The following is a 9,956-nucleotide window of genomic DNA, read 5'->3' on the forward strand; positions in this document are numbered from 1 at the left end:
GGATAAAACCCATCGGGTGCAGATGGATCTTCAAAAAGAAGACTGACATGGATGGAAAGGTTAGCACCTACAAGGCTAGGTTGGTAGCGAAAGGATATCGTCAGAAACAAGGTGTTGATTATGACGAAACCTTCTCTCCTGTAGCTATGTCCAAATCAATCAGAATCATGCTTGCTATTGCCGCTCACTACGATTATGAGATTTGGCAAATGGATGTGAAAACAGCTTTCCTAAATGGAAACCTGCTTGAGGATGTATACATGATGCAGCCTGAAGGTTTCATATCGAAGGATGCAAATAAAGTTTGCAAACTTCAGAGATCCATTTATGGACTCAAGCAGGCATCTAGAAGCTGGAATAAGCATTTTGACGAAACCATAAAACAATTTGGTTTCTAACAAAATTGCGAAGAAGCTTGCATTTACAAGAAAGCAAGTGGGAGCTCTATAGCATTTCTCATACTATATGTGGACGATATACTATTAATGGGAAATGACATTGCTCTATTACAGTCGGTAAAAGTATGGTTATCCGGTAACTTCTCAATGAAAGACCTTGGTGAAGCAGCTTATATACTTGGTATAAAGATCTATAGAGATAGATCGAGAAGACTACTTGGTCTTTCACAGGCTACATACATTGAAAAGGTGCTAAATCGGTTTAGCATGCTTGAATCGAAACGAGGTAACTTACCCATGCTACATGGAGTAAAGTTAAACAATCATCAATGTCCTAAAACTGATGATGACAAACGACGCATGGCTGTAGTCCCGTACGCCAGCGCGATCGGTTCGATTATGTATGATATGCTGTGCACTAGACCTGACGTAGCGTTCGCGTTATCTATAACGAGTCGTTACCAAGGGAATCTGGGAGACGAGCATTGGATTGCCGTCAAGAACATTCTTAAGTACTTGAGAAGGACTAAAGATATGTTCCTAGTGTACGGAGAAGGAGATCTGAAAATTGAAGGATTTTCAGACGCTAGTCATCTCACAGATGAGAATGATTTTAAATCCCAATCAGGATACCTGTTTATCTTGAATGGGGGCGCGGTCAGTTGGAAGAGTTCCAAGCAGGGAAGCATAGCTTTCTCACGACCGAGTCAGAGTACATCGCTACTGCGGAAGCAGCAAAGGAAGCAGTTTGGATTAGAAAGTTCATTACAGAACTAGGTGTGGTGCCTGACATTGTCAATCCCATTACTCTGTACTGTGATAACAATGGAGCCATTGCGCAAGCAAAGGAACCGCGGTCTCATAATGCATCCAAGCACTACCTAAAGCGATACCACATCATAAGAGAGATTGTGGCTAGAGGAGATGTGAGAATAGAAAGAGTACCTACAGAGGACAACGTTGCAGATCCGTTGACAAAGCCTTTAACCCAGAAAGTACATGATCGTCATTTAACTTCTACTGGGATAAGTTTTAGAAACAATTGGCTTTAGTCCAAGTGGGAGTATGTTGGGGTTTAGTGTCCTATAGACAATTGTTCTAGGATACAAACTTAATGTAAATGAATTGTTCTTTATATCATTTGTTTTAATGAGATATATGTTTTATAACTATATAAAGGCAATCCCTTTTAAGCACTAAATAAAGTCTAATAAAAGGAAATCCGTAAGTTTGTTTAAAGTGATTATAAAGTGTTCATACAAGCATGAAGTGAGATAAAACTTTATAATAAACTAATAAACTTAAAACCACCCCAAGTCAAGTGATATGTTTAGGATTGATATATCACTGTTGAGACTTGTATGTAACAATGTCTTCTGTCCGATAGAAAGCTGATCTCACAAGCTTCATATATATAGATATTTGGACAGTTACATAGATCCGATGAAACGTCGTTCATTAGGATTGAGGATCTGATTTGAGATAACAGGATGGGTAGATTCATCCTTGTCACCTGTTCATCTCATTAGTATTAATAGGTATAACTAATCCTCAGACTCAAAGGAATGTTAATTGGTCATCCTGAATTACTGAATGTGAGACTTTGATCCTGCTGTCCCACGATCCTTAACAGAGATGACTCTGGGGTGTGAACGGCAAAGGTTGGGTGTCACAGGAGGTAATGTCAGGGTAGTTATACATTGGATTGAGCATTTATCACTCCCGATTAATGGGAGATACATCCAAGGATCGCTTGTGGAAGACTCAACTCTAAATCCTTGCAAGGTGATAGCTTAAGAGTAAGAAATACAGATTTCACTTAACCTATCTATTTTGAGTTGACTCGGCCTATACAAGTAAAACGAACGTCTCGCTATATGTGACTTGACATCACCCATAGTCATAAGATTCAGTTCACGGATGTAGTTGATAAAGGATCGAATTATACTGTAACTAATACGGAAGGGTTAACGACAGAATCAACCTGTCTTCTTAACGGACTCTGGGGGAATGATTACAGACTTGCCAATAACATACTCAGTACATCATTCCGTTATGCAAAGATTAAATATAATTCTTGAAGAAATTAATTTAATAGTTGCATACGGCCAGAAGTAGTAAGAACCTAATGGATCACACATAAGACTTGGAACCAAAAGAGAGATGGATGTCATTAATAGATGGAAGCCCAATTGAGCCCAGTAAAGCCCATTTAATTAGAGGGGGCCAAAATTTATATGTAATAATAAGGAATTATTTTAATTCCATTAATCCTAATTTGATTAGGAATATGAATTAAATTAATTAAGAGATAATTAAGTTAGGAGTTTTAATTAGATTAATATACTCCTATTATTATCCAATTAGGTTATTTATTATTATCCTAGATATATTAGATATATAATGAGATAATAATTGGGAATCCTATTCCGAATTGAATTCCTATTAAGTAACCTATTCCTATCTAATTAGGGTTTAGATACAAGCGATTATACATACCCCCTCTATACATGAATTTCGCCTAAGCCTCCCTAATCCCACCTAGTGATTTTCGAAATCCCTAGCTTAGAGAGAGAAAGAGAATTCGACTCCCCTAGTTCGTGGACAAGAATTCATACGGCTTCCATCGATCGATTAATTTCATCTATCTTCTTTTTCTTTGATCTTGTGTTGGTTAATTAGAGGCAATCTATTTTGGTTGCATCTCATATGGTTGATTCTTACTTAACCTCACCGTGTTTTACTTCGTGCTTGGGAACTCGGAGAAGAGTTGTGGGCGCTTCATTAACAACGGTAGATTGTTCTTCAAAAGGTATTTCTTCTTATCCCTCTTTATATGAAATAACGATTAACGGATCCTATGGTTAAAAGGAAGTAGGCTAAAATTTTTATATTTCTGCTGCTATACCTTAGCCTAATTTTCCTTCAACAGGCAGAGACCAACCACACATTTTTTAAGAAATATATCAACAAAAGCAACTCTTTGTTTGATTTTATGGTGAGGTTTGGCAGAGGACTCCTTAAGCAACGCCATGGGGAATTGGTTGAAGATATCAAAGATATGAACAAGAGGCCTCAAATAAAAATAAATCATGACCTTTTGGGTCATATGGTTGAGGTTCATACGAATGAAATCTATTACATATTTGAGGATGAAATGTGGGTCTGTTTGAAGTAAAAGATTGAGCTTATTAGTGAAACCGAGAATCATCAAATGTTTACGGTTAAAAAAACAATGGAGTAGATAGTAAAGACAAAGTTTTATATAACAAGGAACTTAATTTTGCTTCTTATAGTTACCGAAAATTAGAGTGCTCTGGCATCCAATGTAGGCATATCTTGAGTTATTTAGTTAAATATCAAGATTTCGTCAAATTACCAGACCAATACATCCAAAAGAGATGGACTAAGGAAGCAAAAGTAGGGGTCGTGATTGATTATGACAGTTTGATTATAAACGATGACAAAGAATTTACCTTGGAATAGAGTGTGTCATACTGATTCAAGGCATTACGACAGTAATAATGAACAAGGTGCAACCAAGCCTTAATCGAAGAAGATACATGTAAACTTGATCTTCCAATTAAACAATATTATGGTCCTAACTGTCACAGCTTAGAACAAATAATTGCAGTTTTAGAATAAGGATGTAAATTTTATTAAAAGAATTAACTAACAATAATGGATATACTTTGAGAGAGACACTATAACATAAGTGATGACAAAAAAGATCAACAGATTATTGCATATATATTCCAATACTTCAAAGGAAAATACAGATTATTCACACTAGTTTATAATACAAACAAACAAAAAAAGAGAACAAAAATCTACCTCTCGATACTGATTAAGACGTTTCCCACCCGTGTAAGGATAATCACTTGCAAGCGTAACTCCCTTTTCATTGTCCTTAAACACGCTAGAACCTCCAAGTTCCCATTCATAGCCTAAGAAATTAAAAACATAAACAATAGTGGGACCAGCATCGACTGCATGTTGGATCGATAGTCTGGGTGTCTCCTAAAATAGATTAATCTTCCATTTAGCTAGCCTCCGGCTAGCCTCCAATGTGTTGATTGTAGAGTGTATCACACAAGAGTCATCTGAAAAAAATGAAAAGAAAGAACAAACTAATTAGAAGTGAAATCATAGAAGTAGAAGCCTAAAAATAAAAAATGAAATTACTTTTTCTTTGATCCTCTGGCTTTGGAAGTATTAAATGTCTTTTAAAGCTTAAAGGAAGACTATTGATCTTACTTCCTCCTGGGTAAAACTGATACCCACGTATGCCATTTTTTTTTCATAAAAAGGTTTATTTTCAGGAATTTGAAGTATTTGAGTTGATTTCTTTTCCTGGATTTGAAGTACAAGTATTTGGTGTATGTAGACATAGAGAAAACTAGAAATGAAGAGATGCAGATGAAGGAGAAAACCCAAAACCAGATGAAGGAGAAAACCCAACACGAGGGAATGAGTATTAGCAGTGTCCTAAAAAAATGAATTTCAGATTGTAGGTCCCAGATGTTAACAAAAAAAGACTGTACGTTAGGCCTATTACTTTGTACGCATAAAATAAAGATCATTTGACCCCTTCAACTTAGGGTCAAAATCAATTAGACCCTCAATCTACACAAATCAGTAAGATAAACAATTATTAATGCACTATTGAGTTTCTAATACATACTAATTTAGTATATATATATATATATATATATATATATATATATATATATATATATATAATTTATCTAATTTCTCGGTTTGAGATTCGTGAGACATCCTTGTTAAGCCCAAAATATACCTAAAATATCATCAATAATTACATCAATATTGCTATGAATTTATGCTATTTATAACTGTTTAGAAAGCTTTTACTCTCGAATATGTTTCTTTCTTGTAAGGTACATAAATATTTGGTAAAATCCAAATAAGAACGAAAAGAGCTCAAAAACAGAAGAAAAACCCTACAAAAGGAGTCGAAGACGACGAAAATTAATAACGCCAAATCGAGGACGAGAACGAAAGCCGAAGAAGTGAAAAACGTTCCGTGCCGCGACCGCGGCCCCCAAATTCTCGGTCGCGACACGCGTTCTTCAGCTTCTCCTTCCCTTCGTTCGAAGACCAATTGATGCTCCCCCATTCTCGGTAGAGAATTAAATATTCTCGGTACGAGCAGGAGTCTGTAGAAGCCAAATTGCACACTTTTGTTTTCGACAAAACGCGTTCGTTCGGGTGGATAAAGACGTCCTTTCACAATGGATACGATCCTTCACAACGGACACAACACTTCAATCAAGACTCTTCAACATCTATAAATAAAGAGTTGATGGAGAGTTGAAGATATGTAGAAGAAAGAGATTAGTATAGAATTTATGCCGAAATTCCGAGTCAAGTGATTCAGAAGTTAGATTTCGATTCTGTAAAAAGCAATATGCTGTACACACATTGTTTATTCAATAATAACAAGTTCAGTAGCGTTTAGACATTGTTCCAATTTAGTTTTCATTTTGGTAGTAGACCGACCAAGTCTCTATTACGAAGATTCAACGAGAAGATTAAGTAGAGGATCCGCCCCTGAGCCTGACAAACTCTAACGAAACCCAAGGAAAGGATTGACAACCCGTTCACTTGCAAGTCATCGAATGTTTCCATGCTCCATGTTCTCTGTAAACTTGTATCAATTTATATTTCATCTAATAAAGTCCGTTCTATTCGATAGATTTTTATGCAGCACTTTGGTAAAGGATCCGAAGTGGATGCTGGTGTTTTCATTAAAACGTATTTAATTCAAAATCTTTACAAGGAAACTTTGTTGAACACTTAGGCAAATTATTATCTCGAAAGAGTTTTAATTTGATTAAGGGCAATTATCCCGGATAGGGTTTTGTCATGTTCAAAGCCTAATAATTAGAGGTTCCGTCATTTATTTCATCTTTATAATTCATACAAAGTTTAAAGTTGTTTTCTTTGCTTAATGCAAACAAATACATTTGTTTACTTTTCTAAAAAGTACTAAACGTTCCTGTCTCGCAAATTCATTCTTAAATCAGAATATTTTCTAACATTTTCATACTCTAATCTAATTCTCATTCTAGCAATTTCAAAACCAAAACCGATTAAACGATTTTCCATATTATAAAACTTAAAAGTAAATTTAACCGATTATAAATAAGTTTTGTTTGAAAAACGTTCCCTGTGGGATCGATATCTTTTATTACTACAAGCGTATACCGTGCACTTGCGGAAATCGCTCAACAAGTTTTTGGCGCCGTTACCGGGGAACGCCAAAATTTTTGACAAAATTTTAAATTTTTCGTGTTTTATTTCGAATCTAGGTTTATTCATACTTATTTTAATTTTTTTTTAAATTTAATAATTTTCAATTACTAATATATTTATCCTTCAAATTCTGTTTTGTAGGTAGTTTCGGTTCGTGCAAGATTTCAAGTTCATGCGCAGTTCTCGAAGTTCAGGCATACCACCAAAACGACTAGACCCAGAAATTGAAAGGACACTTAAGAAGAACAAAAACAACAACAAAAACAAAAATAAAAACAAAAACAAAAACAAAACCCCAGTAAAGACAAATACCGAATCTAGTAAAATGGCAGACCCACCAACACTTATGGATTACGCTAGGCCAGGTGTGGCCGGTGTGACCAATAGTATCGTTAGACCCAGAATCACCGCAAATCAATTTGAAATTAAGCCAGCGTTGCTTAATATGTTGCAAAATAATGTAACATTTTATGGGTTAACTAACGAAAATCCTAACACCCATTTAACAAATTTCCTTGAAATTTGTGACACTTTTAAAATCCCAGATGTGACTGTAGAAGCAATCAAACTTCGCCTTTTTCCTTTCACTTTGAAGGATAGGGCTAAAGAATGGTTAACTTCTATGCCAGCCGCAACTTTTGCCACTTGGGAACAATTAGCCCAAACGTTTTTATCAAAAAATTTTCCTTTAGCAAAAACCGCAAGAGTCATTAAAGAGTTGACATCTTTTTCTCAAAATGATAATGAAACTCTTTATGAGGCTTGGGAACGTTTTAAAGAACTCCAACGTTTATGCCCACACCACCAATTGCCCGCTGAACTTTTAATACAAACATTTTATAATGAACTAAATCCTACAACTAGAGGTTCATTGGACGCTATGTCTGGAGGGTTATTCATGAAGAAAACATCTGCCCAAGCAAGAGAACTTTTGGAGGAAATGGAACAGATGTATGTGGCCCGCGGAACGTGGACACGTACCAATAGTGAAACCATCATCCTCAGCAACGTCATCAGTTAAAGGTATAGTGAATCTTGATCCAGTAGCGATGTTGCAAGCCCAATTTTCTGCCTTATCGCACAAAATTGATAAGTTTATGGCACCGTGTGATCCTAATGGTAACCCAATCCAAACGGATGTGGATTACGAAGGTATGAGTGAAATTGAACAGGTAAATTTTGTCCAAGGGCAAAACCACAATAATAACCCTTATTCCAATACATATAATCCTGGATGGAGAAATCATCCTAACTTTAACTGGAGAGATAATAATAATAATAATGCTACTGCTAATCAAAATCGTACTGCTAATTATCAAAACCAATCAAGAGATACGATTAGCACTTTATCTTCTAAAATCGATAAATTTATTGATGCTATGAGCGGAAAAATAAGTAATCACGACGATGGTTTTAAACGGATCGAGAATAAATTCGATCAGCTTATTAAAAACCAATCATCTAGCATCCATAATTTGGAGATTCAAATTGGACAACTCGCTAAATTAATTCCATCCCGCAAAGAGGGAAGTCTTCCAAGCCATACGGAAGAAAATCCGAAAGAGCATGTTAAGGCTATCACTCTTCGTTCAGGGAAAAATTACTTAGGCCCGGAAATGCCCGGAAATTCGACCTTACCTGGAACTGATTTACCAAAGCCCAAAGAAGATACTTTAAAACAAAAAGATGCACCAATTGACTCTAGTACAAAAACTTTTGTACCCAAACCACCTTTTCCACACAAAGTCCGCAATAAGGACTATGATAAACAACTTTTAACATTTTTAGATAAACTTAAAAATTTGCATATTAATTTAATGTTTATGAATGCGATTACGCAAATTCCCAATTATGGTAAATTCCTCAAAGATTTAATTTCAAAGAAAATCAGTTGGGAAGGAATTTCATCCGTTTCACTAACTGAAGATTGCAGTTCGATTGTGTCAAGCAATTTGCCCACTAAACTCAAAGATCCCGGATGTTTTACCATTCCATGTAAATTGGGAGATATTAAATTTCCCAGTTGTCTCTGTGATTTAGGAGCAAGCATTAACTTGATGCCATTATCTATTTTTAATAAGTTAGGCTTAGAAGAATATATCAAACGTACCAATATGGTTTTGCAATTAGCGGATCAAACCACTAAAAGACCATACGGTATAATCGAGGATGTTTTAGTTAAAGTTGACAAATTTATTTTTCCTACCGATTTCGTTATTTTAGATTTTTCTTATGATGTTAATTGTCCGCTAATCTTTGGTAGACCGTTCATGAACACGGGACATGCTCTAGTTGATGTGTCGGAAGGGAAAGTAGTTTTACGAATAGGAGATGACAAGATTGAGTTTGATATGAACCAAGCGATGAAATATCCTATGGAAGATTTCGCTTGTATGAAACTTGATTTAATTGAAGAATGTGTAAATGACATTGTTCAAAAAGAAGAAATAATAGAACCTATAATGAGTGAGGAACTAGAAGATAAGTACCCAGAACCTTTGATTCGTGAAAATGGACCAGTTCCGCCTTCAATTATAGTTCCACCTAAATTAGAACTTAAAGAATTATCAAGTCATTTGAGGTACGCTTTCTTAGGCGAAGGCGATTCTCTACCTATAATTATCTCTAACAAATTAACACAAGTTCAAGAAGAGAAATTGAAAGAAGTTGTTAGAAATAGGATAGGAAGTATGGGTTGGCAAATTTCAGACTTAAAAGGTATTAATCCGAGTATCGTAATGCACAGAATTCACTTAGAAGAAGATAAGCCACCTAAAGCGGATAGGCAAAGACGCCTAAATCCCAATATGAAGGAAGTAGTAAAAAATGAGATTACTAAACTTCTGGACAATGGAATCATCTACCCTATTTCGGATAGTGAATGGGTTAGTCCAATCCATTGTGTACCTAAAAAGGGAGGCATAACAGTTGTAAGGAATGAAGAAGGTGAATTAATACCTACACGAACCACCACTGGTTGGAGAGTTTGTATAGATTATAGCAATCTAAATAAAGGAACTAGGAAAGATCATTTTCCTCTTCCTTTCATTGATCAAATGATCGAAAGGATAGCTGGTCACACTTTCTACTGTTTTCTAGATGGTTACTCCGGATTCTTTCAAATATACATTTACCCGGATGACCAAGATAAAACAACCTTCACATGTCCTTATGGAACATTTGCATATAGGAGAATGCCCTTTGGTCTATGTAACGCACCTGCAACATTTCAACGTTGTATGACTGCGATTTTTAATGATTTCATTGAAGATATCATGG

General features: G+C 35.6%; 1 non-coding gene across 1 annotated transcript; it reads right to left on the minus strand.

The window, feature by feature from the left end:
- Positions 1-7,380: 7,380 nt before the first annotated feature.
- LOC136234311 (small nucleolar RNA R71) lies at positions 7,381-7,487 on the minus strand. The gene has a single exon (XR_010691201.1). It is a non-coding gene; the product is annotated as a small nucleolar RNA R71 (small nucleolar RNA).
- Positions 7,488-9,956: the final 2,469 nt, after the last annotated feature.

The sequence above is a fragment of the Euphorbia lathyris genome, chromosome 6, assembly GCF_963576675.1.
Source record: "Euphorbia lathyris chromosome 6, ddEupLath1.1, whole genome shotgun sequence".
Taxonomy (NCBI): domain Eukaryota; kingdom Viridiplantae; phylum Streptophyta; class Magnoliopsida; order Malpighiales; family Euphorbiaceae; genus Euphorbia; species Euphorbia lathyris.